This window comes from Halictus rubicundus, chromosome 3, assembly GCF_050948215.1.
Source record: "Halictus rubicundus isolate RS-2024b chromosome 3, iyHalRubi1_principal, whole genome shotgun sequence".
NCBI lineage: Eukaryota > Metazoa > Arthropoda > Insecta > Hymenoptera > Halictidae > Halictus > Halictus rubicundus.
In genome coordinates, this window is record NC_135151.1 from 13,932,557 (window position 1) to 13,953,017 (window position 20,461).

At 44.8% G+C, this 20,461-nt stretch overlaps 1 protein-coding gene across 10 annotated transcripts in view; it reads right to left on the reverse strand.

The window, feature by feature from the left end:
- LOC143352728 (uncharacterized) overlaps positions 1-20,461 on the reverse strand; it is a 242,042-nt gene that overhangs the window by 158,827 nt on the left and 62,754 nt on the right. For all 10 annotated transcript variants that reach the window (XM_076785462.1, XM_076785460.1, XM_076785467.1 and 7 more), the window contains one exon: positions 5,671-5,761. The gene's annotated coding sequence lies outside the window, so the exon portion shown is untranslated. The remainder of the gene's footprint in view (positions 1-5,670; positions 5,762-20,461) is intronic.

A 20,461-nucleotide genomic window follows, 5' to 3' on the forward strand; every position in this document is an offset into this window, starting at 1 on the left:
ACACGCACAAGAGTGTTCCTTGCACCAGCTGCACCACTCAAAAGGTGCACGACTAAACAACATGATCAATACGTTTGCCACCGATAAAACGACGCAGATATGAACCTGACGCTCGACTGAGCCGGCCAGGCCAGAGATAACGCGAATGAATATGTAACAGGAAACAGCACGATCACGGGCCACTTCCGTATCTTATGGAAATCTTGCCGAGTGATAATTTTTTGCCCCTCGTTTCCACGATGGGCACGGTCGACGTACGTACGCACATATGTAGAACGACGAAGCTACAGGTGTCAGCGAGAACAGTATTTTTCAGTGAGCTCTGGGCGAGGGTGTAGGTGATAGAGGCAGAGGGAGGCCGGGTAAAGAGCAAACCGAGTGGAGGAGAGAGAGAGAGAAAGAGAGAAGAATGGAAATGGAGAGCGTACCGAACAGAGAACGCGACAACGAGGCGGATAGAGAGAGAATGATTTCACCGTGGGCAGGATAGCAGCCATGTGCCGGCACGCACGTTGAATCTGCTAAACGTTCCCGCTCGTGCGTGAAATGCCTCGATATCACTGTTTTATTTCGGTTCGTTCGTTCGTTCCACGCCGGCTCTCTCACTTTTGAAATTCTATCCTTTTTACCCCTCGGCCCGTTCGCGAGTCGGACGAGCAACCCTTCCTCGATTCTCGTTCTCGTTCCCGTGCTCGTTCGTACGGATTTGATGACCCTTCCTGTTCGATTTCATGATCATTTAATCGTTCACAATTAATTAAAACCCGACCCGTGGCTATCTGATGCGGTTCGAACGAGGCTCTGACCGTTTGTTGGATCTTCGCTGTTTCGCCGACAAAGGATTCATTGTGGGTGGAAAAACTGATGCTAAAGGCGATCGTTAACGAAGGTACCTAACTGGGGTATTATTACTTCTTCGGAATATGTGAGCCTGCTAAGTGGAGACTATTCTATGAGTAACAAATTATTTATGGGATTTAACTTAGAGCTCCAGGATTAGTGTCAAGACCCGGCGACCTAAATCTGAAGGTCTTCAAGTTCGAAAATTTACTGCAAAAGGCACTGTAAATCCCAACTCTGAGAATCTAACACCCAAAAAGTTTATTGTGCGACTAAGATTCGAAGACGCTCTAGATCATACCCAAATCCAAAGACCCAGCTTCGAATTTCAAGCGTTAAGACTTGAACAATCACTTTCAACATCCAAGGACCTAGGCCTGAGAATACAATCTTGGGAATGCTGTGGTTCACTGAAACTAAGGACCTTAGCCCAGGATCCCCTAAAGTTGAGGGTTCAAATTCAAGACCTACACCTATGTTTTCATAAAAAGGAATTATCACTTTAAAGTTTTTATTTTCAGAATTAAATCCTTAGGTCCAGTTTGAGAGTCTCGTCATGAATCCCGCAACATTAATGAACCTTTGTACTTAAAATTGGATTTTCTGAATGCATTTTTTCAGATTTTGAGTTTACGGATACATAACCCATTTTCCAGAACCTGCTGTAGCGACACAGTCCAAGAGGTTGCCGATAAATCGATAAATCGCGAAGTGATCCGTTAGGTCAATTTAATTAATAATTATCGACTAGAAGAGGAGCATCGTGCACAATGGCGATACTTCCTCCTGGCGTAATCCTTGGAAGATTAACGAGCCCGTACCAGGAGGGACTTCCCTTTCCCTTCGTCCTCCAGCCACCCGTCTCCTTCTTTATCTCTCTCTCTCTCTCTCTCTCTCTCTTGCTCTCTCTCCCTCTCTCTCTCTCTTCCCCACGTCCATTTTCTCTTCTCCGTTCACCGGTCCTCTCCGTCCTGGACCCTATCTCTCTTACAGCCGCAAGACGCCATAGCGCGCCTTGCGGTGGTTGCGGCAAGAACCCTCGCCGTACCCGCATTAACGCAATTATGAATTTGTCGCGTTGGGATCTGACAATACAAGATGTCGCTACCACTCCACTGCTCCCCTAACCACCCCCGGCATCCTCCGACACCATGAACCCGCCACTCCACATTTACACTAAAACCGATTCTCCACTAGGCAGACGGAAAGTCCTCTTTTTGTTCAGCAACCATTCTCCTAGAATTAAACAGTCCAATACTTCCACACTTCCGATTCCAGATGTTCTTGTTCAACGACTTTATACAAAGTGGACACTGTAGTCAGTATCTACGAAAAAAATGTTCAGCCATTTAGGGATTGCAATTATTCGGTTAGGCATTATTATTCTTATCGTTAGATTACCGATCATTGTGGAAATATGATGTATGGGAAACGGGGACATTCATGTTCCGATGAACAGAAAAATCTTATTACATACTTCAAAATAATTTAAAATACTGTACAGGTAAAATTTGTCACAATAACTCTGTGAAAATCATTTACGATCATTCTATTACATATTCACGTTCACTGTCTTCTATGCTGTAAAACTAATAGAATAAGACGGTAAGAAAAATTATAGTTTCATTCCTATAATAATCGTATACTGGTACCTACGTATTCTTAAGAGATCCTAGGATTGAAATTGCTAACAGAAGTCGCCTCGCCATATCATTCAAATCATAAATGTTTGCGTTGATAAAAATACACAGGGCGTTCATGGTAGAACCGGAAAGAAGTAAAACTGGATGTAAAAACAAGGAATTGGAACTGATTTGAACAGTGCGTCTGACCATGACCTGCCCATTCTACTTCTTACGACCTGGCGCACTTTTAAAGCTGACTTTCCCGAAATTTTTCATTTTATGCTTGTAAAACTGAAGAAATTTACTCATACAATACCTGAATATTTAGTAATCTATCAAATATAAACAAATTTAATAGTATAAGAAATATTTTGAATAATGATATAGCAATTTTAATATGCCTCCGAGTCGCCACTCGAGTGCTAATGGTGACTCTATGTACTGAGACAGACGAGTGCTCTGATGAGTTGCCATATTTCGCAACAACGATCGAAAAGATCCATTTCTGTAACGGTATAATAATTGATTCCCGACTCCTGGCATCACGCGATGAGTAAGATCCACGGACAGGACACGGAGAGCAATTTTCACCATGGAATCGATAGCGGATGTGCATCGCGTGCCTCCTTGTTAACCGCGCGACCGTTTCGCGGCGAGGAAAGCGGACGCAGTTTCGGCCGACCGAAGTTAGTTTCGAAGGGTTTCGACGCTATCGTCGCCGGGGACGATGTCCCCCTGTAGCGTGCGGTAGCGTACAATGGCTAGAACGACGGAGGATCGTTGCGGCTGGCCGCAGGCGACTGCTGCGACCGGTTTCTCGCGACAAATTCCTCCCAGTTCGAGGCGTTTCGCTCTGCTAACCCTCTTCCGTTTCCCTCGGCGTGGCACAAACTCCGTTATCACGGTCCCGTGTTATCCCCCCGCGATTCTGCACCGCGAGAAAATCAATCGACCCTTTGGGGGGTTGAACCTGGAGGGGGGGGGAGGTCTGAGAAGGTCCAGTTTACTGGATGCAAGGACCTCTCCTTCCTGTCCCGGTCTGGACCGGTCAGGATCCTCGAGGAGGTTAGAGGGCTAGCTCTAAACATCGAGAACCTCTAAGGGGGTGGTGAACGGGGGTGTTCGATGGCGTTACCGGTGAATGCCTAGTCAGCCCTTAATATCGTAAGAGCTGGATCGACGCAAACAACCCTGGCGGACCTAACGCAGCCAACGGTTAAGCACTGGAAAGCCCCAGCTTTAACGTTCGACCGCCGCTGGCCCTATTATCGCTAACTAATAAGGGACCTAATTGAAACGTCGGCCTTTTGTTTCCAGTACTCGAGCGCGCTGCTCGCTTTTCTAACCGCGCTTGTATACGCCGCTGTTTGACCAGGCAGGCGAGGAGAGAGTGAGAAAGAGAGAGAGGGGGAGAGAGGGGGGGAGGGAGAGGAAGGCAAGGCTCAAGCTGGTGGCTCAAGTACGGATTGAAATTAATTTTCGAACTGGAATCCCTCGAATGAATGAATTTTCGTCTGGCTCCTCGAATCCCCGCGCAAGATCGATAGTCTCTCCGGGGTTTCGAGCGTTCCCCGCTCGTTCGTCGCGCACTTTTTATCGTAGCGATTGTATCGATGAGTTTCGATTCGACAGTTTACCAGAGAAAATTTATAAACTCCTGCGGCGATCCTGATCATTACAGCTGCAATGGGTCTTTTCGTACTCTTCGCTGTCTCGTGGTTGAATATTATAGCAGTCGTATTTCGATAGGAAGGTTAGGTAGACTCGATTAATATAACCATTGTCATCAGGAAAGATCGGTTTCACCCTGGGCGGCGATCCACGGTCAGTCCAGGAGAATCATTTTCGTGGCCCCGTATTTCGTATTCCACGCATACATCCCCGGTGCCCAGTCCGAGCGGGACATTATTCCTGCTGGTTGCAATCATATTAGTTTCCGAAGTTATTAGAATATTTATGCGAGACCGACGTGGGGTTATGCATGATGCCCGGGTTCCTCCTCGCTCGCTACCGTCCCCAGTGCTGGTCGACGTCGCAGACGAACCGTAGGTTCCGTGGAAATCCTTCCGATCGATGAAAATGGGGAAAACGCGTGGACGCGGCTTCCATGCTTGTCAAATCACTCGAAACGTCACTCCCATTGATCGTTCATTCTCTGAATCACAATTCTGCAACGTTTTCTGGTTCTCAGCCACTTACTCAAACTTTTTTTTTCTTCGACACTCCCTTCCCAAGAAATGATCCTCGTCATCAAACTTTTCAAATGCATTTTTTGGATCTCAAATGGTCAGATTGAAGACAAAGGAAATGAACTACCTGGAAATTGAAATTTTCAGCTCTGTCTGTAATCATTTTCCTAAAAATTTACTGAAACACTTCTAAGCATTTAGTTTAAAGCTGCAAGGTCTAAACGTTTGAAAAAAGTTAACAAAACATCCATATCTATAATTATTTTACAACTCTGACAAAAAAAAATCAGTCGATAGAAAATTTTACAAATCCTTACAAGGAATAATTAAATTGCAGTTCATATTTGTGGCAGGGCTAACGAATGATTAGACCTCAACTCATTACGCTTTTATAGTACGTTCTTTGAAATTCAAGCATACGTAGGAATAACAATAATTACCTCCGCCATAAGATATTTGTTGATCGATTGAGGAAATCCTTTCTTACCATTCTACGAAATAATTTCTGAAAATTCGACACGAAGATGCACAAACTGTATATCAGTATAAAATCGGCGATAATAATCGTTCGAACCAAAATTAGCGGCACGGTCGGAATTTAGATGGTCCGTAGCAATCGGCCACTATTTCGCTATCAAATATTTATTCCAACCGAGTGCGCACGGAATCGGCGAAACTTTCGAAACGTCGCTTGCATTTCGATTGTGCCTCGACTGTTCGGCGCACGTATGAGGCAAATATTCTCCGCTAGAACGTTAAATGTCTGTGTTGCCTGCGAGCGTGCCGAACCAAGAGAGAGAGAGAGAGAAAGAGAGAAAGAGAGAGAGAGAGAGAAATGAGGAAACAGCAAAGGAAGCGGCTGAACGTAGTTGCCGCGCGGTAGGGGGGCGAATCTTTTCAAATGCGGCCAGAAATTCGCAGACAGTTTACAGCCGACGAGCAAAGCCAAAGATATTCGGGTGGGACGAAGGTCGTTGGGAGAAACGGTTGGCAAAAGTCGACGAGCAAAAACTTACCTTGTTGACGCGCTGTTGGACTGACTGTTCCTGGGAGACTGTGCTGCAGGTCGCACGAAAAGCCGCTCTGCCGTGATTTGCTCAGATACAGCTGCAAAACAAAAACAAAAAATATTCTTTAATGCTCCCGCTTCGTTCTTCGTCTAAAGTATATTTATAAGTAGACTGCGGATTTTGTGCGTTTATGACAAAAATTAGTAGGTGTAATTTTAAGTAGCAAAAGTATCAGAAAAATTTATACATGCTATTATATTATTTTCAATCTGATAAACATTCAGTAGTTCGTTGTAATTCAGATAAAAAATGTTTATTTTACATATAGATTCGCAGTCTATTTATAAGTTCAGACGATTCAGGTTGAAACACAGTGAACGAACAGCTGGAAACTTTTATTTAATTGCAAGATTCATCAATTTTTCTGCTAAATAAATTTCTACATATCTTCCATTTTTATTCGATCTGTAAAAGATAAGTACTGTATTTGGTTGCAATTTAAAACAGTAGTTCTCTTATTTCCAGCTTACTAGGATTACTAAGAAAAAAATGAATGTCTACGTGGCTCCTATAGGTTAAAATTAATATAGACACTTTTTATTTTGCACAAAAATCCGCAGTCTAGTTGTCACAGTCTGTAGGTGATTTAGACTTCCCGATATCTTTCATACCCAGCTTCAATTCATAAAACAATTCCTCTGCAATAACGAATGAAAGTGTATCGTGTCTAATAATCTGATGTTTTAGAGTCAGTATGATGCATATACGTCATCCGTGAAGGGTTAAATATTAACGATGGCAAAGAAACTTTGCTCTATTGAATAGAGTATAAATGAATGATTTCCAAAATGTTTGTAGATACTTCAGGAACCGTGGATCATTTTGCAAACTTCAGAGCGTTTAACGGTCAACGAGGGTACTTTTCCCCAAACATTCAAGGGAGTCCACGTGTCACAGAGCCGAAAAGATTTCGGAGCGGGGCTGTCCTGCTCGACCATGCCTCTTGCTCATCTTCCCTTCGAAAGCATCGCCACTCGACTTTCGTTCTGTTCGCCAATAAGGAACAACCCCGCGTCCGATCGGAGAATTTCGGTATCCCGATCACGCGCTAAGGGTGAACCATCCCCTTTAATATTAGGACCAACTCGGACGGCCTCGTCTTGGTATAAAATAAAGGGCTGACATGTGAGCACAGGGCGGAGGGGGAGAGAGAGAGAGAGAGAGAGAGAAAGAGAGGCAGTCGAGTAGAGGAAGAGAGGTGAAAAGAGAGCCTCCAGAGGAACGAAGATAGAATGAGCAGGGAAGACAGTCGAGGGAAGGGTGGCTTCACCACCATCGTGAGGGATGACTGAGCGAGTCGGTTAAACGGGCGTCTTCTTTCATAAATTTCGAGGGGCCCCCGGATAAAGGTTTAGAATAAATCGTTCGACTTGTTATCCACTCCGACGTCGGCGGATAACGCCAGACGAGCGGTCTCGGATGGTTCAACAGCTTCCCCGCGTTCTTGCTAGTGCGTTGCAGTTACTTGAAGTATCTCGGTTCTTTTAAGAAAATCTGATCTTCAGAATAATGTCGCTATCTTTTCGCCGGCTATCTGAAAGAATTGTGTGTCCAAAATAATTCTAAAAACGGCTACCGGTGGGAGAGTTACAGTAAAACCATGAGATTTTGTACGGTACTTCAAAGCTTCCGCTTGTGTATCCACTTTCCAGTGTTCGTGTTGTATCTAAAGGAAGGTCTATACTTGCTTTTGTGAATAATAATCTCAAGACATGTTCTTGGATTATATTATTGGAACCAATTGGTTAGATTACGAATGACATTGCAACATCGAGCAATTGATCCAAGAAGTTAGATCACCGAAAGACGAATGGCACAGCTCTAGAAACGCTGGAAGATTATCCCGCCGCTGAATCCACTTATGACACTTCGAGAGTCAAAGATTCCAGGATAAATCGCGTTCTCTCGGTGTCGTAGGCCGATTACGCCGCGTAAGCCGTCAACGTTGCACTTTGCACGCCATAACTCAGCCGTCTCCGGGAACGGTGTACGCAATATGAGAGTGGAGGAAGAAGAAGCGGGTCTGGAACGCTCATAAATACGTCCTCGAAGATCGCACAAATCGCTCGTTCGAGGCCAATCCCCTTCGACGTTCCCTGCGAGAGATACGAGAGGGAACCCCTCTTCGTCTCGCGGAGTACAGATACTGGCTACAAGTATATGTGTTACGTTCATGCATGTATGTATATATGCGCATACGCGCCGATATAACGTCCATAGGCACTCGCGATATAGAAAAGAAGAGCGTCGGAGAGGTTCGGAGGGCTTCGGAGGGAGCAGAGAGCCAAGCAAGAGGGCAGAGGAGAGGCCAAACCAGCCAGCAAGCCAGTCCAATTTCTCAAACCTGTCCAATCCGTGTCGTATGCAAAATCAATCACGCTCCGGCGTCTCTCTCTCCGTGGCAGCATCCCGTCGCGCCGCGTCCCCGGGAACCCCACGATTTTCAAATCCGACCGAAGCCACGCGGTAATCCAACTCCCGGGGCGAAACTTCTCACCCATCCGCGATCGCCTGGACGCCCGAAACATCCTCTTCGTTCCACTTTTTCCGATCTCATTTTCCAGTCGTCCCCCGGCCGTGAATCTCACGCGCCGCGAGCACCTCCCACATTGTCGAACTTAAATTCGCGTCGGCCCGCTCGAATCGAAAATGAAAACCCTTCCTGATTTCTTATTTTAAGATTCCCTCTTCCGCTTTCGCACGAAGAAACCTCGCAAGAAAGATCAAACATATACGCGCGCGTCTCATTCCCAATTCCCAAGCCAGAGAGGGTATCCGTCATCGACCGAGGATGCAATTTATTTAGCTGAGAGCTCGATCATGCTTGCGAGAGAAGATGAAAAGAGAAGGCCCCCGAAACCCATTAGAAAGTTCCTTCGCATGTCCGGCCGAAGCCTACCAATTGCTATGCATCACCTTCGATCGCAACTGCAATCATTAGAGGACTTAAGGGAGAGCCGGCTTGGCTAAGGGTGCGAAGGCCACGGTGCCAGCCTCAAAAAAGTAATTTGTCCTTTTTTGGAAGGGGTCGGACGCCGTTGGCGACTTCAAAGTGCTCACGGGACATTTGTCCCAGGCTTACTCTGACGAGAGCAATGTTCTACTTGTGCACCCTTTCTACTTGGCGGGGCGCATCAGACTTGCTGATTTTTCAACGTCGGGACGTTGTCCGGCGTCGGTCCGTGCGTCAAGGGCCCCCGGTGTCGGAACTCGGACGACGAAGGAGGGCGGGAGAGAGAGAGAGAGAGAGAGAGAGAGAGAGCCTGGTGGCCACCGAGGGGTGCGAAAAGTTTAGCATACGCATTTTGTACATTGAAATCCCGACACGCTCGTCCAACTTTAAATTGAAACCCGGCTGCCGCGCGCTGCCACCGCCCCGGCGTCGATAGCACGCCGTCGTCGTGCTCCGTGTCGCCTAGGCGAGACTCCCGAAAACGAAAGATCTCTGACACCCCCGCGTCACTGTTCGGATCAATCCAGTATGGACAGGGGACGACGGCCTTCAAGAGTGACGTCACCTTTTGTTTCCTGGGACGTGGTTGTCGTTGATACACCGGAGAATGAAACTCGAAGAAACGCGACGCTGGACGTTTCGTGGATGATGAGGATCTTCGCCTTCGGTTGTCATTGAAGCACCAAAAAATACAACTTGACCCTTACGTCGAGAACCGGGTACCCAGGTCATGACCCACCTTCAATTTCCGTTCGAAACTTCCTTAATATTTTTGTTAACGAATAGAAAAATTATTTATACTTTTTATATTTCTTATAAGATCACAGATTAATTTAAATTGGGGGGATAAATTTGTGTGATGGAATTATAAAGTGTAACATCATCGGACATCGTAGAAAATTTTGGTTGCAGCACCGTTCAATAGAAATTAAAAGGACATTACTACGAGTATCCTACGAGTATTCTGTTGGCTCGCGTTTCCAGAAGATTAGACAGCATAAACAGCCTAACTATCGCCTATCAAGAATGCAAAATAGAGGACACAATACAGCAGAGATTCCCACCGGGGCGACGGTTTTTCGCGTTCGACGTTGCAGTAATCCAATTTGCAGGCGACTTCTCTCGCAGCGTCGGTCGGTCTTTATGAGAGGTGACCATAATGAGACCGGGCATTTTTAATTAAATAATACTAATCACGGAAACCCTCTTACGCGGGCAAATCTCATCTGGTTGGCTCCTCGCCGTGGCCCGTTCCCCGCCTATCTTTCTTCCTTCCTGCCTCTCCACCTCTCCGCCTATCTTCCTCTGTCTTTCGGCGCCGCGGAGTCGTCTCTCTTTTAGACTTCGAATTGTAATTAACATTTGGTTCTCCCATTAGTGTAATTAAAGTGCCATTCCATAATCTAGGAGGCCGAGAGAGAGAAGAGGGGTACCTTATCTTTCAGACTTCAGCCTCGGCTTGCGGGGGTCGTTTTAACCCCGCCGGGCGTCCCCAGCCCCTTTTCAGGAGAGAGAGCACGCCGACGGAGCGCTGGTGTGCCTGTAGCTTCCTTCGCCGATAACTCCTTTCTGGAAAAGGACTCTGCTAAGGGACCAGCAGCGGAGAGGGAAACGGAGGGAGAAAATTGAGGGATCGAGGGCGGGGATGAAAAAGAAAAACGGCGATTAAAACGTTTGGAAATCCGATCCCGAGCCCGTTCCAGCTCGCCCTTCGAGCTATCCAGGAACCTGAAACGCTCCCGGGATTCCCCGTTGCGCATTCGAATGGTCGACTCCCACTCTGATGGACCCGATAGGACGCGCAGAGATTAATTTTAGATCCTCCGCGAGAAGTGATTCTGACCGGGCGACCGTTATAACGCTGCCAGATTCCCTGCATAATGTTAGCCATGCACATATTCCAATCAGAGGACGACGTAACGAGTCGCATAGAAAAATCAAGATCCTCGTTCGGACAACAGAGGCTCAATCCTACCTCAAACTCGCTCCGATAACAGAAGTCTAATTCCAACAGCAGCAATCAGATAACTTCAATATTTTCACGATAAAATATCAATACTGTTTAGCTCTCGAACAAAAATGTTTTTTAAAAGAAATTCTTGTGGACAAAGCAAAGTCCTTAAATTGAATGGACACGATCTACCAGAAGGGGATGAAACCAGCACGGTCTGCCTCTCCAAAAGCAACGTTTCGAGCGTCTTAAAAAAATCCTTGTGTAGAAGGGGTTAATAAATTCTGGAATTGACACGATTTACCAGAAGGGGGTGGAAAATTCTCCTCCCCCGGACAAGCTAGAAGATAAAGGCGGCACGAGCCACGCCTAAGGGAGGCGAGACGGGAAGCGGGTGTCGGCGTTAAAATAAAGAAAAGCAAGGAGATAAGGAGCCGGGCGGCGTTGACATTTTCCGGTGGTTGAGTTAATAATGCGCACGGTACACAGACCGCCGAGTCAGAGGGGGTGGACCCGCAAAGTGCCACCATAAAGAGGCGCGGATGTGTTTATTCGGGAATTTGCCTTTTTTTCCTTCCTCTTTGCCGGGCGAGCCACGGCACTGCGAGATTTTATCTTATTTTCGGCGACGATCCCGAAGGATTTATGCCCTCTCGGTCGTGGTTGGAGGGAGGAGGACAAAGTGGGAGCGGGATCGCGATGCTGAAGACAGAGGGTGCGACCGGGACGGAGGGCGAGAGAAAGGGGTGGGCCACCGGAGTCGCCGGAAAAAGCGGAAGAATCACGATGCAATTATTTTCGTTCCAGCTCGTGAACGGATTTTAAGGTCGTCCGGAGCAAGCCGCTGGACCGAGGAGAAAGGAGGAGGAGGGCCCGAAGGCCAGAAAGAAGGATTAACCTCGTCAAGTGGGAGAGTCCGTGACAAAGACGTTAAAGTGGTCGAAGGGGATGAGATATATCGCCCGAAAATCTGGGGTGAACGTTCACATCGTTCGACCGTCCTGGGACGTCGAGACACTAATGGCATTTTTATTATTTCTCTCCCGGAGACCAACGTCGATAATGGGCCGCCTGTATGGTCCATTGGACACGTGACAGCCCTGACAGCTTCTCACCTTTTCGCCTAGATCAATGGCTAAAACGCCGCGATGAGACACCACGCGCAAAAATCACCCCGTGCGACCCGAAATACCAAAATCCCTGGATACACATCTGACCGAGGCTTTGGGGAAGATAGATCTGTTGCTTACGATGATATTCGAGGGTCAGCTAACTTTGCTGTCATTCGTGGCTGTATCAAATCTTCCATTTTTATCTACGCTGATGATTCATTTTACATTCGATTCAGTTTTAGCGTGCCGGTTTTTAAGTTGTCACTTTTTGGTCAAAGTATAAGGAGCTATTGTAGGTATCAATTTTTGTAGTGGAGTTTCCACAATAGTTATTGAGACTGATTTAGACATGTATCTAATCATCAGGATATTTGTAACTTAATTTGAGAAATGTCAATTTCTTAAAAAGATTGTGCAATCGCATGACCAATTGTCAAATCGCAAAACCAATTTCTAACATAGTACATTATTAATCAGAACGATTTTCGTCGTGTTATTATTAACGTCTTCAAGTGGTGAATAAAACGGGATAATATTTTAACGAGAGAGCGCCAGTGACTATATTTCTGCGAAACAACTTTATTTTTCTCTCTGCATGATAAATTGGCCCACATGTTCGAACTTCAGGATCGAAATAGACGTCGGCGGGTGGAATGATAAAAATTGTAGAAGTCGTAAGTGTATCGTAAAGAAGACTGTCGACGGTTTCCGAAACGTCTAATGCCGTAAGATCGCAAATCCTAAATAGCACGCCGGAATATATGACCCATTGCGAACCCATGTACCAGAGGAGCCATTCGGCTCGCTGGGTTTTGATGAATGAGGCTCGCATAAAGCTAAAGTATGGTAAAAGCCGCCGCGGCTACTGCTGTAATATTCTACCCCGGGTGCTTTTAGAATCGCTAATGACTAATGGCACCAAAAGGTACCCCTCGACGATGAATGTTGCTGCACGAGTGCAGATTTTTCGAAAATGCCTTCTCTACTCGGGTTCTATATCACCCAATTTAATTTTCCACCGTCCTCCTAAACACCAAACATAACAGTATAATTGCAGAAAATTAAAAAAACTATTCAAAACACTGTCCATAAAGCATTATGTACCCGGTAAACTGTAGTGCTTGCAATTTTTATCTCGGCGATAATTACTAACATATTCAAAAAGAGAATAAGAAGATATTTGTGCAAACCGAAATTTATTATAATCTTTGCGGTCTAAACGGGTGAGAAGATAAAACACACAGTATTTTGGCGACTCTGTTTCGGTTTAATAAAATTGCTTCGATTCCATCGCTTACAGTACTGTTAGTCAGTGACCGTGTTAAAGCAACAAATATTTCAACAAAAGAAAAATGTATACTTCATACACGGTGCCTTCTTTGACAAACAGGTCCACTTTCGGAGGAACGTGCACGCGGTTTAATTACATCGAGAAGAAGCGAAGCCATGATTAATGCCTGTAACCTGACCATCGTTATTGCGAGCGGCGAGCTTATCGCAGTGAATCGCGAACGAGTCAGCAGGACCATCACGTGCAAAATACGCAGGAGGCTTAGCCGGGGCTTACGATTACTCGCGATTCGAATGGCAACGAGACCGACGAGAGAGGAAGAACATGGAAAGAGAAAAGAGAAGTAGGAGGAAAACGGACGCGAGGGCCACGAGGATGGGGAAACGGAGGAGAGCGTCGGTCCAGAGCTACGGATTCGCGCGGAAAGGAAAGGGGGAATCGAAAAGTACTTTAATATACGGCAATCCCCTTGGCTTGGAACTCGCAAACTCGGACCGACTGGCTCTCATTGCTGCCTTTCCTCCCCGCTCTTTGTCCCTCCCCCAGCTGCTCCGCGTGTATTTCCTACCCGTAGTAGTCGTCGCATGGCTTCCGATGAAATTTCACGTCTTCCTTTCGCGGCCCGCCTTTGATACTTGCTGCCATTCTAATTGCTGAAACGCGCAGAATTAGGCTTCCGTTTGCCCGCAAAAACTATCTCTGCGGTCGGCTCCCGGTGGACTCCATCTGATTGCCAGCTTTGTGCCAGTTGCTGCGATTTTCGGGGCAGTGGACATGCACGGTCGATTTGCGACCTCATCGAGATCTAAGTTGTTAGGAAAAATCAGATCAATATTGTGGGAAAGTTCAGCTGTAATTTCGTATGAATTTATTTCGCACCGATAGTCGTCTTGACGCTGTACCTTAACTGTGTATGAGTACTCACAGTGCCTGTAATTGCTATGGAACAATAACCAAGAAATCTGCAGCTATTGATCGCTAATTTTTAAAACACCGCAACGCGAGTATTTGACTTGAGTAGGTACAATAGTCACGCGACTTATGCCATAGGCCCAGCAATCATGCATTAGTCAGTATTCTCTAATCTTGCCTACTGAGAACATTGAAATTATCATGTTGTTGTCTATCAGCAGTTTTTGTCTGGATATTTTCACAGCACCGTTGTACAGCCTCGTACGTAACGACGTGAGGATTAATCGACCCGAAGAAGAAGCAGAAGAAACGAACAAGGAAAATTGCGAATGGCCATAGTATGAAGAGAACGTGAACACCAACCGAATCTGTTTACAGGAAATAATAGAAGTAAATGAACGCCACCGTAGAGATTGAAGCAGCCCAATAACGACGAAATACCGAAGACGAGGTAGCAAACCAGGTCCCTCTCGTTCGACCCTGGGTTGGCTTCTTCTTCTGTATAGTGACTGATTTCGCTCGCGAGTCCCACGAGAGCGTAACACCAATAGAAACCTAAACCGATCATTTATCCTTTTATCGAGCTCACTAATTCGGCGAAATTCGACGCTGTTCGACTAGCCTCTGCAATCTTTCCTTATTGTGAAGAACCACCGTCCTGTTATCACGGAATTGAAGTTTGACAAAGCAAAAGTCCAACTGTTTACGTTCAAGGAACGAATTCGTATAATTCTCTTGCTTGTTCGCGGGACTATTTAATTGTCTAAATAAAGTTGCATTCGCCGCGGTCAAGTTTTGCAGTCGCGAGGCGCGCCCGCTTCAAGATGTAATTCAGCTGAAACTTTGCTAACAAGATTTGCTCGTAATTGCACCGGTGAAACTGTTCGCGTGTAATTTGTTTATCCCGGTCAAGCTCTTCACGTGCGGCGCCAGAAACCCGTCGATTATCGCGTCTGACCCGGGATTTACTTCGAGAAAACCGTGACCTTATTCCCATAAACGTGGAAAGTCGTTGCACTCGATGGCATAGGCTTTTTAATGTACTTACGAGGTTCATGAGCGAACGTTTACATCGCAGTTGCGTTATTCGTTTTTCAATGTACTCGCACAATGACGTTTACAAAATGGTTCGGTTCTAAAGGCACATTTATGTTGGAGCTGCCATAGAAGCTGTGAGAGTCATCCAGCAAGCATTGTTTTGCTCGTCGCATCATTGTGAATAGGTCCATTCTAAAACAACAGAATGCATTTCCACGCTTGCGTTCTCATCGTTGCGTTGATCGTTTGTGATAGCTCTAACATGAACGTACTCTACCAAAATCTGAAAAACGAATGAAACAATGCAGGTTCTAAAATAAATTAGAAAATTGTGAACCTAGAAAGGGAAGGTTAGAGGACAGTTTTAGTAATGCTGAATCGTAATTGTTTGATTAGAAACTCGGTACTCTGTGATCTTTATGCAAAGTTTAGGTAAAATAAAATTTTATTTCCTGTATTAGAAGCAGACCTGGGCAAAATTTCGAGAAAAAATATTTAAAATACTATGTTAAATAGTATAATTTAATGTGGTCCAAATAAAATACTACTTTAAATAGGACGAAAAATTTCGACAAATAAAATATTCTTATTTTGTATTTCAAATATTTCCTTACAATGAAAATAAGTTGAGCAAATAGTTAATATTCTAAATTAGAACTTTTAACATAAGAAACTATAATAGTTAACAAAGTATTATTTGTAGCTTAGTTCCAAATATTTGCATGTAACATGTTAATGAACAGACGACGTAATAACATTAAAGGCAAGAAAATATCAGGAAAGTATTAGTTACTATCAACTATTTGAAATACTATTTTACACAGTCGCACGAAATAAATCTCACTAATTGGAATATTTTCCAAATAAAATACTATTTTCAAATAATATTTCAAAAACTTTTTCTTGTAAATAAAATAATTTATTTGCATGATGATAGGTATTCTTTAAAAATAAAATAAACTGTTTACTATTTTCTATTTTAAATAGAAATATTCTGCTCAGCTCTGATTAGAATCTGTTCAAGATAAAGATATCGTCTCATCATCTTTTGAAGGACTCTGAGTAGATTGAAGATGCTTTTCTGGTGGGAATAATAGGAAATATGAACAGATGGAAATGAATGTAGTACAAATGTATCGTGTGGACAGCTTCTATGCTGAATTGCCGTCTCTAGATTGTATTCCCGCTGGGGATAATTGAAAATATAAACGTGCAGACGAATTTAGGCTCCAATCACGTAATTCGCTCGATTGTGAAGGGGTTGAAGGGACATCCGGGCTCGTCGAAGGCCTCCCCGAGGATTTTCCATAATCAGAGCATGGTCTCGATCGCTCAAAGACGAAGAAACCCCACCAGGGACGTCGAGAATCGCGGGACAGCGGGGCCCGGACGTTTCTTTAGTCCGCGGTGGGGCGTAAACGGCGTAAAAGCGGCACCACCCCTTATCTACATATCAAAAAGGCAATCCGGAGAACTCGCTTATGTAAACGGCGTGGGTGGCTTCGTGTCCCAGCCGGGGATGAAAAGAATTCCGAAATCCGTGCGCTAATAAACCTGCTCTCTGCCACCACGGACCGACGTCGGGGGAAGCTCTGACGAGATATTCGTGGGGTTAAGCTCTTTAAGCCGCGGATTAAGCGAGCCGGCATGAGAATTTAAAGTTCTCCCGCGGCCGACGCCGACGATGACGAGCCGAGCCGAGCCGAGCCGCGAGCGGAGCAGAGCCGAGACGGTGAGCGCCGGCTCCATCGGCGCGTACGTGGAAAAATAAAAAATTAAAAGTATATTAACTTCCGGGCGAAGTTTTTACATACACGCCAAGCGGATATTAACTTTTACGGATAATAACGAAATACCAGCCGACAGGATGAAACTCTATTCCACCGAACAAAAAGTTGCCGCGCCGACCTCCGTGCGCACTTGCTCCGCGTTAATTTACGAACTTAAGCCTCCTTTCGCCCACTCGCTCTTCTGCCTCGATTTTTCCCTTCTTCGAATATTGCATTTCACTATTTTATACTTAGTATTCTATTTTAGAAACTCTCGGAAGTTAGCAAAACAGCTGCAGGGAGAGTGATCGTACCTCGGGCATTTTTGAAGATGTTGTATTTAAAAAATTACTATTAGTTACACAACATATGTACTTCTGAACAAGGTCTTTATTTTGAAAAAAGTTCCATTACTTTTTTCAGAGAAAATTCCTAAAAATCACGTTTGCCTCAGATCGTAAACTAGAGACGTGACCCCATCAATAATGCGTTCATGTGCACAAAAATGAATTCGGAGGCAACGAATCAGTTTAAGATGGAAACCAGCTGTCCGAGGAATTTAGTCGAGAAAGTTCGACCATGAAGCTGGTCGGCAAAAGTGTGGAACACGGTGGTACGATTTAATAACTCCCACAAAGCAATTCACGCACTCCCGACACGGGTTTTCGGTAATCACGGTCGGAAGAATTTAATCAGCTTGAGGGCTGGGCCGAGTATTTTCAAGCAGGAACACGTCTCTCCGTTCGGGCCCTGGTCTCTTTGGGTTCACCTCCGATTTCCAGGGCTCCTCGAAAAGCGGCTCCGCTCTTGCCGGCAACTCTTGGCAGCCCTCTCTCGCCTCTAATTCGAGCATTCGTCAGGCTGCACACACGAGCCATTATAGCCGAAAGTTTCGCCGGCATTAAATGCTAATGAGACCGGCTGGATTTTCCGGCGGTCAGAGGCCACCACTCGTACCGATTACGATTCCCAACAGATTCGAGCAGACCGCGCAAAGCTCCCGTCCTTTTACTCACCGTCAAGATCCGATCTCAACTATTATTTCGTCCCGAAAGCTCTCCGCACCGAAAGCGTGGATTTTCCGGGGCCGGTCCGACTCGCTCGTTTAATTGATGCTTGATCAAACGATGTTTCAACCCTTTTCTCTAATCGACAGCCTCCGCCGCGAGAGGATGCTAATTTCATTAGAACTTCGAACCTCGAAGAACTGTTTCTGTAGGTTCATTTGTAGATTGTTTCTTCTTTTCAAATTAAATCTACTCTGTCCACAGTGAACGTTTCGTTACTAATCTTTCACCAGATTCTTTTGGGATTGTTATTCGAATTTTCGTCCTACATGAATTTCTTCGTCTCCTGCTCATAACTGTAGATTCACCTTCTCGTTAAGTCAAGACAATATTTTCTACGCAAAATCTAAAGCGCCAGTTTCTACCTTTGGAATTACAATTAGAAATTTATAATATTAACTTCTCGATCGAGCATAAAGACAAGGCGAATTTTTCTAAACGAATGAAAACGTACGCGTCACTCTGACAAGTAATCTATTGTTTAATTTCGCGTAGTTGCTCACAGATCGAAAAACCCAATGTCATAGTTCGCCAAGTTCCCCGCGGTTAGTAAAATATTTACGAAAGAAAGTTGACACCCGAGATTTTCCGCGGCCAAAGAGAGAAAAAAACACGGCCGAGAAATATTAAATATTTTACGAGCCGGCGATGATACCGTCCCGAGGCTGAAATTTATTAAACTATTAATGTCTTCTTGCCGGCGCGATTAACTCGCGACCTCAGAGGCGGGCGCGATTAATTAATCACCGGCTGGGAAATTTGCAATTTAAAGGAAGGAATTAACTTCACGAGCGGCATATAATTTAATTAATCTTCTCCCTTCGATTAAACCGGTGCCCGTGCGTGAGCCTTGAGCCTAATACACGATTAATTCGAGGCGTTCCCGATAAGACGATGCCACGGGACAAAAGGGTGGTACAGGTGGTGGAGCAATATCTACCAACGGCGCGATTGAGAGACCGGCCAATTAAGTGGACCCTGCAAAATTGGTTTTTAATTGAACGACGAAAACCGATGATATTAATTACAGAAGTCGATGGCTACTGCGCCGAGCATAATTAACGAAATTCTCGCCGGTGTTACGGAACAATGTAACCGGCGACTTCACTCCGGAAAATTTAATAATGGCTGTCCGATCTGCTATAAATTACATGCTCGTCGAGAGTGCCGAACTGCGCTCTCAAACGAGCTCGAACCATGCCTAGATATCTCTATTCTTCCTTTTTTTTTATACAGCGTTGAAACTGTATTTTCTGCAGCATACAATTGTCTCCGTTAATACCAAGAATGAAGGTAGCGAAAGCGCTTCTGGCAGGAAATATTCGATCAACACCGTAAATGTAGTTATGAAATGCCAGAAAAATGATAACAAGCTCATAAACGCTCTTGTCTCTTCGCCAAACATAGAACTGTAAACCATAAACCATTGTTCATGATAGTAACTCAGTAAATCTGAGCACTTGCGTGAGAACCGAGTACTTTTTAAAACATATAATGTAAATCCTTCATGTTTGAAGATGATTGAATCCTCCCTTAAACCAGTCCCAAACAATCTCGTCTTGTACCATGTAAAAAAAAACAAACATTTTCATTTTCATATTAATATTTCTTTCGTATGTCAGTTTTATCATTTGACGCGCCTTTATCGCAAATTAAAATACTTCCCAAGTCAAATACATGAATGATCGCAATAATAGATGTTTAATTTGTTTGATTAAATTCTTTTTCCCGTGTGTGTACGTCGAATTCGACGAGATTTCGACGATTAATGTCAGAAAGGAGCACTAAAACCATTTCCTCGCGTAAAACAGGGAACACCTCTATCTCGGACGAAACCCTCCCGGTGCCAATGAGATGCATAAACGTATGCAGGTAACGCAGTCGTAATTTTACTTAGCTGAAGCCGTATCCAGCGGGCAACGAGTCTCGTTTCCAACGGCATGGCACCCCGTCGTCCCCAAAGCCTGCAGACGCAACAACCCCGCTGGCCCCTCACGGCCGCCTTTCACGACGCTGGCTAATGTCTTTTCTGTGTTGTGCTAGTCGTCGTCCCTCGGCTGCGAAGGCTCGAGGTCCTGGCCGAGGTATTATCCTATTTCGCGTGCCGTTCTCTCCTCAACGTTCAGCCAACGTGGATAACGTGCCCCCGCAACTTTCCAGAGACGCGTTTCTGACAACGGAAGCGCAAATGCAGACTCTGGACACTCCGCCTATCTAGCTTTCGCAACACTTTTCCCATTATCATTCTCTTTCGAACAGGTTGCCGCTGTTGAAATAACCTTTGTTTCGCGAAACTTGAAATTTTCTTGCTGAATCGCTTTTGAAAATCAAGTGATTTTCTTGAGCGAATATTTTATGCTTTACAGCTTCATTGTATTTGGTTATCGAGTGAGTAGATTGTTACCGAAAGAAGCAAATTCACTTTATGTAGCTTGACCATGGTGTTTGCTTGAATTAAAAAAAAAAAAGTACAGCACATTGTTCAGATTATTGAAAAGAAGTAATTGAGCAAAAGCATTTTGTCTCAGATAAATACGTTGTATCCTTCATAATAAAAAAATAATTTGCTGATTTTGGTTTTGATTAGATCCGTAAAAGTGTTAATAGATTTTCAGGAATAATTATGGGTTAAAATGCTACCAGC